Source organism: Microchirus variegatus (assembly GCF_963457635.1).
Source record: "Microchirus variegatus genome assembly, chromosome: 20".
NCBI lineage: Eukaryota > Metazoa > Chordata > Actinopteri > Pleuronectiformes > Soleidae > Microchirus > Microchirus variegatus.
The window spans coordinates 9087101-9097947 of NC_139821.1; positions in this window are offsets into that span (position 1 = coordinate 9087101).

Consider the following 10847-nt stretch of genomic DNA (forward strand, 5'->3'; position numbering starts at 1 on the left):
GCCGTGGGGAAGCTTTTGATGCAGTGCTTGCAGGGAAAGGTCACCTCGCTCGTGTGGCACTCCATGTGTCTTTTGAAGTACGTGGACTGCGTGAAGCCCTTGTTGCAGATGTTGCAGTAGAAGGGCTTTTGGCCACTGTGGGCGAGCATGTGCTTGGTCAGGCTCTGCAGTTTGGTGAAACACTTGCCGCACTGGCCGCACGCAAACGGCCGCACCGTGCTGTGGGTCTTCAGGTGGTTGTTGAGGAACGCCTGTGTTCGGAAACTTTTGTTGCACGCCGTGCACAGGAACGGCTTCTCCCCCGTGTGAATGCGCTCGTGGTCCGATAACTTGGACTGATAAGGGAAGCTTTTATCGCACACTCTGCACGTGTATCTGTCAGCCGGAGGCCTGACTGGCTTTTTTCTTCTCACACTCGGCCTAATGCCATATCCATCGCTCAGGCTGGCTGGAGGGAGTGGAGGCAAGGCTGGAAGCGAGAGTGAGTTTGTGGCGATGTGCGACACCCACTGATGCAGTGTGACCCTCTGAGTCTGGGACTTCTGAGCTTCTTTAGTCCCTGCACCGCCGGGGCTCTGTGCAGCGGAGAGCCCTTTGACTACCATGGGAACTACTCTGAAAGGGATTGATTTTAAGGGCAAACGCTGCATATCTGATTTCTCTGGTGCTGCTGTTGTTCCATCTTCTTCTGTAGTTTGTGAAGCCATGGGAGACTGCACCTGTTCAGAACTCTTCTCCTGTTCCAGATTCTGACTCTGGGCTGGTTTCGCGACACTCGTTTCCTTCACAGTGCTGCCGCCGTCGCCCGGTTTATCACTGTTTTGCCCTTCTTGTTGGGCAGAGGCAGTTGCCGCGCTGTCCGAGTCATCTGACATCGCTCCCAAGTCTTCGGTGTCGCTAAGGGAGGTTGCACTTGTTTCTGTGAGAGTAACCTCTAATTGTTTTGGTGCTTCTGGTGGTGGTGGTGGAGGTGGAGGTGGTGGTGGCTCTACTGGTTTGGACCGAAAGGCGAGTGAAGAGAGTACACAGTCGCCCACTGATGATGAGATGGTGGCTGCACAAAAATAAAAGTCATTTTTAAATTCAATTCAATTTGAAAGTATTCAATAAGTTAAGGCACAGGTAGATGTCATCTAAGACTATATAGTTGGAATGTCTCAATACCACTTTCTGCCAAATACTGATTTCACAAAACAAAACAAAGACATTCAACAGTTTCTTCTTTAATAACTCCAAATTACGCTGCAGCTCTCTCTAATCGTTAACTATTTTGATCAACGATTAATCGGTTTCAAGCTTTTTTCATGATTAAAACAAGATTACTAATCGTTTTAGCTTCTTAAATGTGAATATTTTCTTTGTTTCTTTGCTCCATATAACAAAGATATCATTCAAAGTGAATCATTTTGGTTTATGGACAAAAGACATTCGAGAACATGGTCATTTCCTGGTTTGACAAACACTGATCAACGTTTTTGAACACTTTCTGACATTTTATAGACCAAATGATTAATCAAGAAAATAATCTACAGATTAACCGAGTGCAAACATTTTTTTAGTTGCTGCTCTAATCTCTCTAGTTAGGGTTTGTAGGGCTGTTAGGGACTGATACTGAAATTGAAAATTGTATTGTAAAGTGTACCTTTAACACCAGGAAGTCCTTTGGCCTGCTGGTGAAGGAGGAGAGTCCTCAGGTCCCTGGGATCAGGAATAAAACCCCCACATGCTTCCAGGACTGTGGCCTCACTTGAGATCATGACACCAAGCTAAGGAGAGGCAAGTTATATTTTAAATTATGAATACATTTGCGGTTACACAATTATTATTGTGTTAAAAATAATAAATAATATGTGAGTAAGTGATAGTATACCTGGGAGAGATTGGGAACAGGAAGAAGATGCTCCAGTTTGCACACCAGACCTGCAGTTAGAGTTTGCAGCGCTACGTCAAACTTTGTGCCGTACTGAACAGGAAACACTTCCTGCAGAGAGAGAGAAATATGAATGTTATAAAATAATTACTCTGTCAAACAACAGTAAACCAACTAGATGCATATTGTGATGCTCTGAGGCTGGGTATTTATTTACAGTTCACAATCAAATCTGCATACGGCTGCGATGACCATGTTACGACAGATATGGAGGACTACCTGGAAGAATCGCTTCCTTTCAGCAGGATTTTTCAGCAGATTCTGGACCAGTACCATGAAGTTTGTTTGAGATTTCTCCACTTCCGGGTCCTTCTGCAACAGAGGGATTAACTGTCAGACTTGCCACAAAGGCATCGAGTTTCTCAAGACGGGAGGAGAATAGAATCTTACCGCTAAAGAAGGAGAGACTTTCAATCTGTTGATTAACGTTTGAATAGCTCGGGAATCTGGTGGGCTGTCTTTCTGAAGCAATTCCAAAATGACCTACAGCACAAGACACAGATCACAACCTCGTTTAAGAACAAATGGTGCAACTGCAGAAATATTCAGAACAAGATCACACACTGAATTATTCAAATGATTCTCTTTTCTTGCAATATTGTCTCTTTCTTTCTTGAAAAGAGGTTTCAGGTTTAATTCTAAGAGTCACCAGTAATAAAAAGTGTTATTTCTTGCATGCATGTAATAATACAAAACACGTGGAGTTCATCAACACAAGTGTGGAGTCAATAACTTTAGCAAATCTGGTGGAATTAATGCCTTTTCAGAAGCCTGGAGGCTAAACAGCATCAAAGGCTGAATCTGATCTGAGCAAACTGTGTTTAAAAAAAACTGTTTAGTGGCTGCAAGGTCAGCGCAGACAACAGCTGAAGTATATATCCGACTGTTGACGTTCACACACACACACACACACACACACACACTACATAAAACTCACCCTTGCTCTCAATCCTAGGAGAAGCTGGGCGGTCTGCTTTGAATTCATGAGCTCAGGAACGGTTTGCGTCACCATGCTCACAAACTCCTCCACCTTCCCATACTGCTTCACGTTTCGCTGTCGAATCACCTGCCACATGTACGAGTACGTCAGCTGCAGAGGTGACGCCATCAAACGTAGAGAAGCGAGGGGAAGGGCGCCTCCAGCACCTGTTGAGAACACGGCGTCAAAGTGAGCTCCAAATTGGCACTGCCATCTCTGTTTACACGCTTATATTTTTGAGTACACTCATCAGCCTTTATATAAATGAAGTAAACAGCTGCAAAACGATCAGCAAATGTTTTTGATGACCCAAGCCAAATCTCCTGCATCCAATTTAAGAATGACTGCTGGAGATAACCTCTCAGATTATGTGGAACGCGAGATTCGCATCATGGATCTACACAGCCCATAAAATCTGCAGCAACTGAGTGATGCTATTACATCACCTTGGATCAGAACATCCGAGGAGATGTTTCGACATAAAGAATTAAGACAGTTCTCATCTCAAGGGAAAACTAGATCCAACAAGGTGTACCTATTAAAGTGGCTGGTGAGTGTAAGTACGTGTGTGTTGAATGCAACGTTCATCAGACCATCATCAGATGTAAACATACCCGTAAACTGTGAAGACATTGGTTCATTTATTCTGGATCATGTCATCTGTGACTTTGAAAATGTACTTTTTGCTTTCCTAAAGACCAATAGACACAATATCTTTAGTTATAAATCAAAAGGCTGAAATAATGACTGTAGATTTGTGATCCCATTTCAATATTTTGTCCCCATAAGCTTGCTTTTATCTGCTTATTTGTGTGGAACGTGATTTAAAAAAAATGTTTTAGTAATAAATTATGTTATTGTATTTGTTATCATAAAAGTAAATTAATAAAATACCATCATCAGATCCGGGTACACCTGTAATGGTCTCTATATGCAGCGTTGTCTTGCTGCTGTAGGGGGCGATGTTGAGCTATCAACGTATTCCATCGCCGTGGAAAAGAGGTATTGAAACCCGCGTGCACGATGCGTGTGCATGTACTGAGTTGAAGAGACGAGATTAAGCGCCAAACAGCAAAGCGATAGCGTCCAACCTTGTGCAGATGTAGCAGTAGAATACGCTGCTGCTGCTGCTAACTGGCGCTATCATGGTTTGACGTTTGCCGATTCAAACCCCGGCTGAGGCTGACCGCTGCGTCCGGAAAACGGGAGAGTTCATTGTGACATCGAGCAGCGTCACATAAGCTAGTTAGCGTGCTAACACCACACGTAGCCCGCATGCATTCAAAGACATGTGGCCGCAAGCACACACAAATGGATATGAAGATTAGAAGCAGTCGTGTTTCCGCTACGAATGGCACAATTTGCGTGCCACCTCCTCAGCGGCCGATCCCGGCGGCAGCTGCAGGTAGCGCGCTAACGTTAGCTTAGCAACTTACCAGTGGTGTCGGACCGTCTCTCCATTCTGTGCTCAGTTTGTGCTACTTGCACATATCAATTACCAGACGGAAACAAATAGGTTTCCAGCGCCCTAGTTTGCTCCAAATGATATTGTTTGAAACTATTTAATCGTCTTTTCCAGTAGCGTCAAGCCAGGAAGAATAATGGCGGCCGCTGGGCAGCGGCTTTCCAAAACAAAAGTCTGCGTGCTTCCGGCGGATGTTACAGTACAAAATAAAAGCACCAGTCTTTTGAAAGTTGGTGAAGTGAAGGAACAAAAACACAGATAAAACAATCATGTGAATGATTATGAAATACGTTTTTAATAATAAATAATTTATGTAGTATTTATTAACAATACAATGTGAGGTGAAAAGCAGTGCTTTTGTGATACATGGAAACATAAATATTTTTTATTAATACAAATGTAATCACCAAACATATAATTCATGTTGTTATTTTTTGTAATCAATAACAGTGTCGTCAAAAAACTATCCTCAGTGAAGCTCTGTGTAAAAAAAAAAAAAATGATGAGAAACAGCTCAGATATTTTTTCTCTTCATGTCATTCAGAATTTGAAATGTCTGTATATTCAGTACTCTAGGAAACATTCAAACATTATGTGTGGCACAGTTTTTTACAATAGCAACTACACTTAACCTTTATACATCTTTATATTATCATTATTATTGACAAATACTTTCAGAATACACAACACTGACAAAATAATCTCGCTTATAAGGACCCTGCAGGGAGTAGACAAAATAATGTTTACTTTTATTAAAAATACAACATTGTTTTAAATCATTGTTATAAACTGCCGTTGGTGGTCTGGGTGTGTAACATCTGGGATTTAAAAAAATGAATATAATACCTATAATTATGTTTGTACAAGTGTATAACTGCTTTAAAATAAACAAATTAAACTGGTTATATGTATTTTAGGGTGGGCCTTGCTCTATGGAGGCTGACATCTTGTCTCCACCATGTTTCTACAGCAACCGAACAAATACAAACACGCTTTCTGGTATGTGTAGTTCCTTGAGGCGCTTAGGAAAGGAGTTACAGCCTGAAATCTCACCATTAGATGTCAGAAGTTCTTACACGATGGATTAAATAGTTTTGCAGAATAATCTAATCCAGCAAAGAAATGAGGATGAAGCCAGAAAGAAATGGAAACGTAGGAAAAATGAAGTCACAGTCATCATAATAAACTGAAAAGATAAATACCATGTGTGTATATTGGGGGGGGGGGGGGGGGTTAATGCATCTATGTAAGCTCATATAACCCACTGCTGCAGAAATACACTTTGCCCTGATGGGTTTTCATACCTCAGTTACCTCATGGTAACGTTTTTGTTTTCCCTGAGTGTTCACACTATTTTGTCTACCTCCTTTACATTATTCTGGAAATGTTAATCACACATAGTAAGTGGTTTATCTTGTAGCAAAATAAGTTAAATATTTCATATAAGTACAAATGCACATTTTCACGACATACAAAAATGAAAAAAAAAAAATCATACACTGTTCACTAAAACGCCAGGATAACGTGTGCAGACAGAGTCCACAACAGGAGAACATTTTTAATGCGCGCGCGTCTTTCCGCATTTCCTCGATTGCGCTTTTCGAAATAAATCATTTGAAGACGGAAAGTTGTTATTGAAATACTAACCTTCCTCTGCAGATGAGGCTAAAACGCCTGCAGTCTGGAGAGATTCTTTGCCTGTTGATTCATAAGGATCTGTCGACATCAGTCGTGTTTGCGACTGGCATTTCCTCCAGCCTACGGGCAGCTCTTTTGTGACGAGAACAAGCCCCCCTTATGCTCCTCACTGAGCTCATCCATGCATCCATCCATCCATCTATCCTAATCTCCTTCACTTTCTCTCATCCTGACTGTCCTGTCTCTCGCTCCCCCCCCCCCTCTCCTCTCCCTCTGACACATACAGTACATGAGCTACACAACCAGGGAGTCATGTTCCCATGACTGGCCGTGATTGACTCAGTGAATGAGACATTAAAAAACGCAAAAAAACACACTCACTGAGGCTGAGTAGCAGCTATGGATCACTGGGCAGCAGCGTTGGAACACAATGACAGGATTCAAAGAGCCTCTGGCGATGGCTATCTGCCATCTGGTCAGATCTTTGATACACAATGTAGGACACTTGTTGAGCTGCTCGGCATGTTGTTTGTGACGAGCAGGTTCACGATTCGTGACGGACCACAGATCACACAACAATTTTTTTTCGACAACAAGTACAAGACCAAGCCGCTGTTGAATCGCAGTTGTTTTTTTTTTTATGTAAACCCATAATGCTTCTCTCTCTCGGAGCCCATTAAACAGGCGGCTGCCGGGTGGGGGGGGTTCAGTCTGCGGAACTGCCAGAACACAGTCGACGAAAGTTAATGACACGTTGAGTCCCCATCTCAGGATGAAACGATGTCCTCTGAAGAGCGTGATGTCATTTTTGATCTGTGGCACCGTAAATACTTTTGATTGCAGTTCAAAACTGGAGACGGGACGCCCCCCAAACACTGCTCCAAAGGCTCGGACGGTTTATATACTACGTCGGCTACTTTGGCAGATTGTCCTCCTCTGCTCCATGGCGTGGTTAGGTGTTAGAAAAGCCTGATAAGTTTGCGTGACACACCCTCAATTCTTCATAGCAGGTGTGTGTTGTTTCCCACAAAAGCAGAATAGTGTCAGATCCTGACTTGGTTTAATCCAGCAGGATTCCACCAAACAACAGGAGACAATCGGGACAGTGAGTTGTTAAACTGCTGTCTGAGTTTTCCTTCTCTCCATCATGCAATTTTGTGCTTCATCCACTCTCATGCTCAGGGATCGCTTCCCCCGCTGGCTGAGTGTCAGCAGCGTGGGCGAGTGTCTGAAGTGGGATGGAGACAGACACACTTGGGATCCCGTCAGAAGGTGCTTGGTTATTTCCAGTGTTGCACACTGATAAACCTCTTCCAGACTTGACCTGAAAATAATAATGATAAAAAAGAATGATTGAAACTTATTCCCAGAGCCTTAACTGTGTTCCTCTATCATCGTCTCCATGATGGATGTACATCTCATGACATCAGCTCATAACAGCCTCAAAGTACTTCTGAATATTTGATGACCAGTTATTAACTTTACAGGCATTGACTTCCAGGAAGTGGTCACTAAAACAAGGGCACATTATCATGCAGGTTTTATAAGATTTACCCACAGAGACCCAACAGCACAAGATTCAATGTGGTCGATTGAAGGTTTCACAATGGGGACATTGTTTGATGCAGAGTAATACACAAGCTTAGTGGAAATATAGTATATATTGTACTGTTAAACCAGGGCTGCATCATTTAATATATAATATACATTATCTCCTTGCTGTTTTTATAGCTGTTTTTTAACCAAATGTGTCTATATTTTACTTCATGTGTATTTATTTATCTTTAAATGTGGATTTTAACCGGTGGCCTTTCTTTACTGTGAGGCAACAATACTGTCCATACCTTTATTTTGATATTATATATTGATATTATACTGCTTTTAGTTGCATATCCTGTCTGTTTCATTTATTTATGCGACGTACAGCACTTTCAACTTGGTTGTTTTTAAATGTGTCTATTCATTATGTTATTTATACATGGATCAGATATACTGTAGATCTGTAAAATTCAGGATAGTCACTTATTTTGAAGGCCTGGGTCAAAAGTGACCTAGAACAGACTCAATATAAACAGTAACTAATAGTAGCTAAGTTTATCGTCACCCTAATGATTAAGGATTTTTTAACAAGTAACTTGTGATGCACAATATTATCCGTATATATATCTGTATCAGCAGATATTGGCTTCAAAATGTATGATCAGATATCGGCAAACATGGCAAGATCTACCGATATGACCGATAAGAGATAATAAGATAGTAGGCTGAAAAAGCAAAAGGAAAAATCTATATATCGATATCTGTATCAGTATCAGTTATCAGGCCAAGCACTCCTGATATATCGGCATATCGGTATCAGCAGATATTGGCTTCAAAATATATTAAAATATATCGGCAAACACGCCAAAATCCACCGATGAGACTAATGACTAAGATAGTATGCTGAATTAAGCTTCCCTGAATTTCTATGCTAGCGCCCCCTACAGCTATTACTGTTTTGATGTCTATTTATTTTGCACAACAAAGATATTTCATATCTGCATCTGTATGAAAAATATTGTGTTAATTTCACTACAAAAGACACCAAATGACCTCTGCAGTTGGGCAAAAGGAAAGATGTATATATCAGTATCAGTATCAGTATCAGTTATCGCCCCCTCCTGATATGTCCGCATATCGGTATCGCCGATAGGATTAATAACTAAGATAGAAGGCTGACAAAGCTTCCCTGAATTTCTATGCCAGCCCCTGCTAGCAAAAAGGAAAGATGTATATATCGGTATCAGTATCATTTATCAGCCCAAGCACTCACACACTGATATATTGGCAAAAAGTGAAATTTCTGTTGTTTCCTATGTGAAAAAGTGGACTCTCTATATCTATATTCCTCACATAGGCATTGTCATACTAATTATTTGCAAATCCCATCACGTTTTTCCCATCAGGACACGATACACAAACATAATGGATGGTCAGCACACACTCACCAGCCACACGATAAGAACAACACAGCCTATGAAGGGGATGAGAGCCAGAAGCACAGGCGCTCTCGTAGACCAGCTGTATTTATGAGCATCCTCCAGACCCCCTGGGGAAACCAAATTTTTATTGGCGATGTTACGGAAGACAAAGTTACATCTTGGATATCTGATACCACGTAGTCCAACCCTCTTGATGTTTATGTATTGAACCACTTGAGGGAATTCTCGTTGGACCAGTTCAAGTAGTTTCTTATTGACATTATTTCAATTAGTATGAAGGCATTTGCCAAGAACTGTCAGCTTGAAACTCCTTTTTTAAATCATGGATTTCTATTAACTACAAACTGTATGCTTGTTTGCGGGTTATATCAATGGTTTCAGGCCAAATGTAGTTTTTCCCAAAGAAATGCAACTCCCTCCGTAATTGGCTACAAAACAGTTTTGTTTTCGAGGCTTTTCATTCAAATTACGAAATTATCATTGCAAATGAGTGATGTACCTGGTGTTTGTTGAGTATTAAGGCATGGAGGTGGCTGGCACGAGAAGTTGGATGTCTCCTGAGTAGCAGCCTGCAGGACATCTTTGATGTAGTCGAAGTAAAGACCCGATATCAAACTCCCTTCCCGGTAGTGACACTGGAAGACTTGCATCGCCGTTTCCTGTGGGATCACGCGACGCAAGCGTCAACAAGGCAACTCGATCTGCAATTTCAAAAATATTACGTGATACACGTACCAGATTTACTCACCAGTTCCTCGTGATCAAAGGTGAAGCGTAAACTCTTCAGCATAGCGACGAAGACGATTATGTTCTCCTTGTTGGAGGAGATGACGCCAAACATGGTGGCCAGCTTCCGGAGACTCTGCTCTAAAGGATAGATATTTAACACCACCCAGCACGTGCCAGCCTGAAGACGCAGGGATTAAATATAAATAATAATCAAAAATTAATTAACAAACAAACATACAATATTAAAGTTTCTGCACTCACAGCTTCATACCTACCACTTCTTTGGGAATGTAACTAATGGGAATTTCATAATCTGACGGGATATTCTGCTTCTGTAACAGAAACAGAGAAGAGTTTTTAGACTTTATTGACAATATAGCGCGTAGTATACACTGTGCGTGGTGTGTGTCCATGTCTCAAACTCACCAGTAGCGACAGCTTGCTCACATCGTCAGTTATCGGCGTCCCAAATTTGCCAGAGCAGAGATTCAAACTCGTGAACAGACTCAAGAAGAGACAAGGTGCTTTCAAGATCTGTGGGGGGGGGGGGGGGGAGAAACGATTACAGTGTGTTTGCAGATCGGATGAAGAATCCCTAATCCACGACAATCCAGTTCCCACCTGGAAATCACACTTTTACACCCTTGCTCAAGGCTACAATGACTTCCCTCACCAAGGTAGAATGAGGATTCTGATCCTGTCAAATGTTTTTCCAGACCCTATAAACTGCAGGAAATAATAAAGCAACTATATTTAGAAAATCAGACGTGCACGATGCATGTCGTCGAATATGATATATATAGATTTTTAATTCATTTAACATCCAATTTATAGACGCGGGTTAATGGCCCAATATCAGATTTCCTCCACTGGTAACTCAATAATTCCACCAAAGTAGAAACTGTAATTCTTAGATCATTATAAGTCAATCTGCAGCTATTTTAAGTAAGAAGTTGATTGATTTAACTCGATTGATTTGTTCGTTTTCTAAGCACAAATGCCAAAAAATAAAAGCTTCCAGAATACTTGTGTTAGGGGTCGATATATTTAAAAGATTTATTATGTTTATGTTAGAAACGTTAAAAAAATGACTATTTGAGAATGTTACACAAAGGATGCATTTTT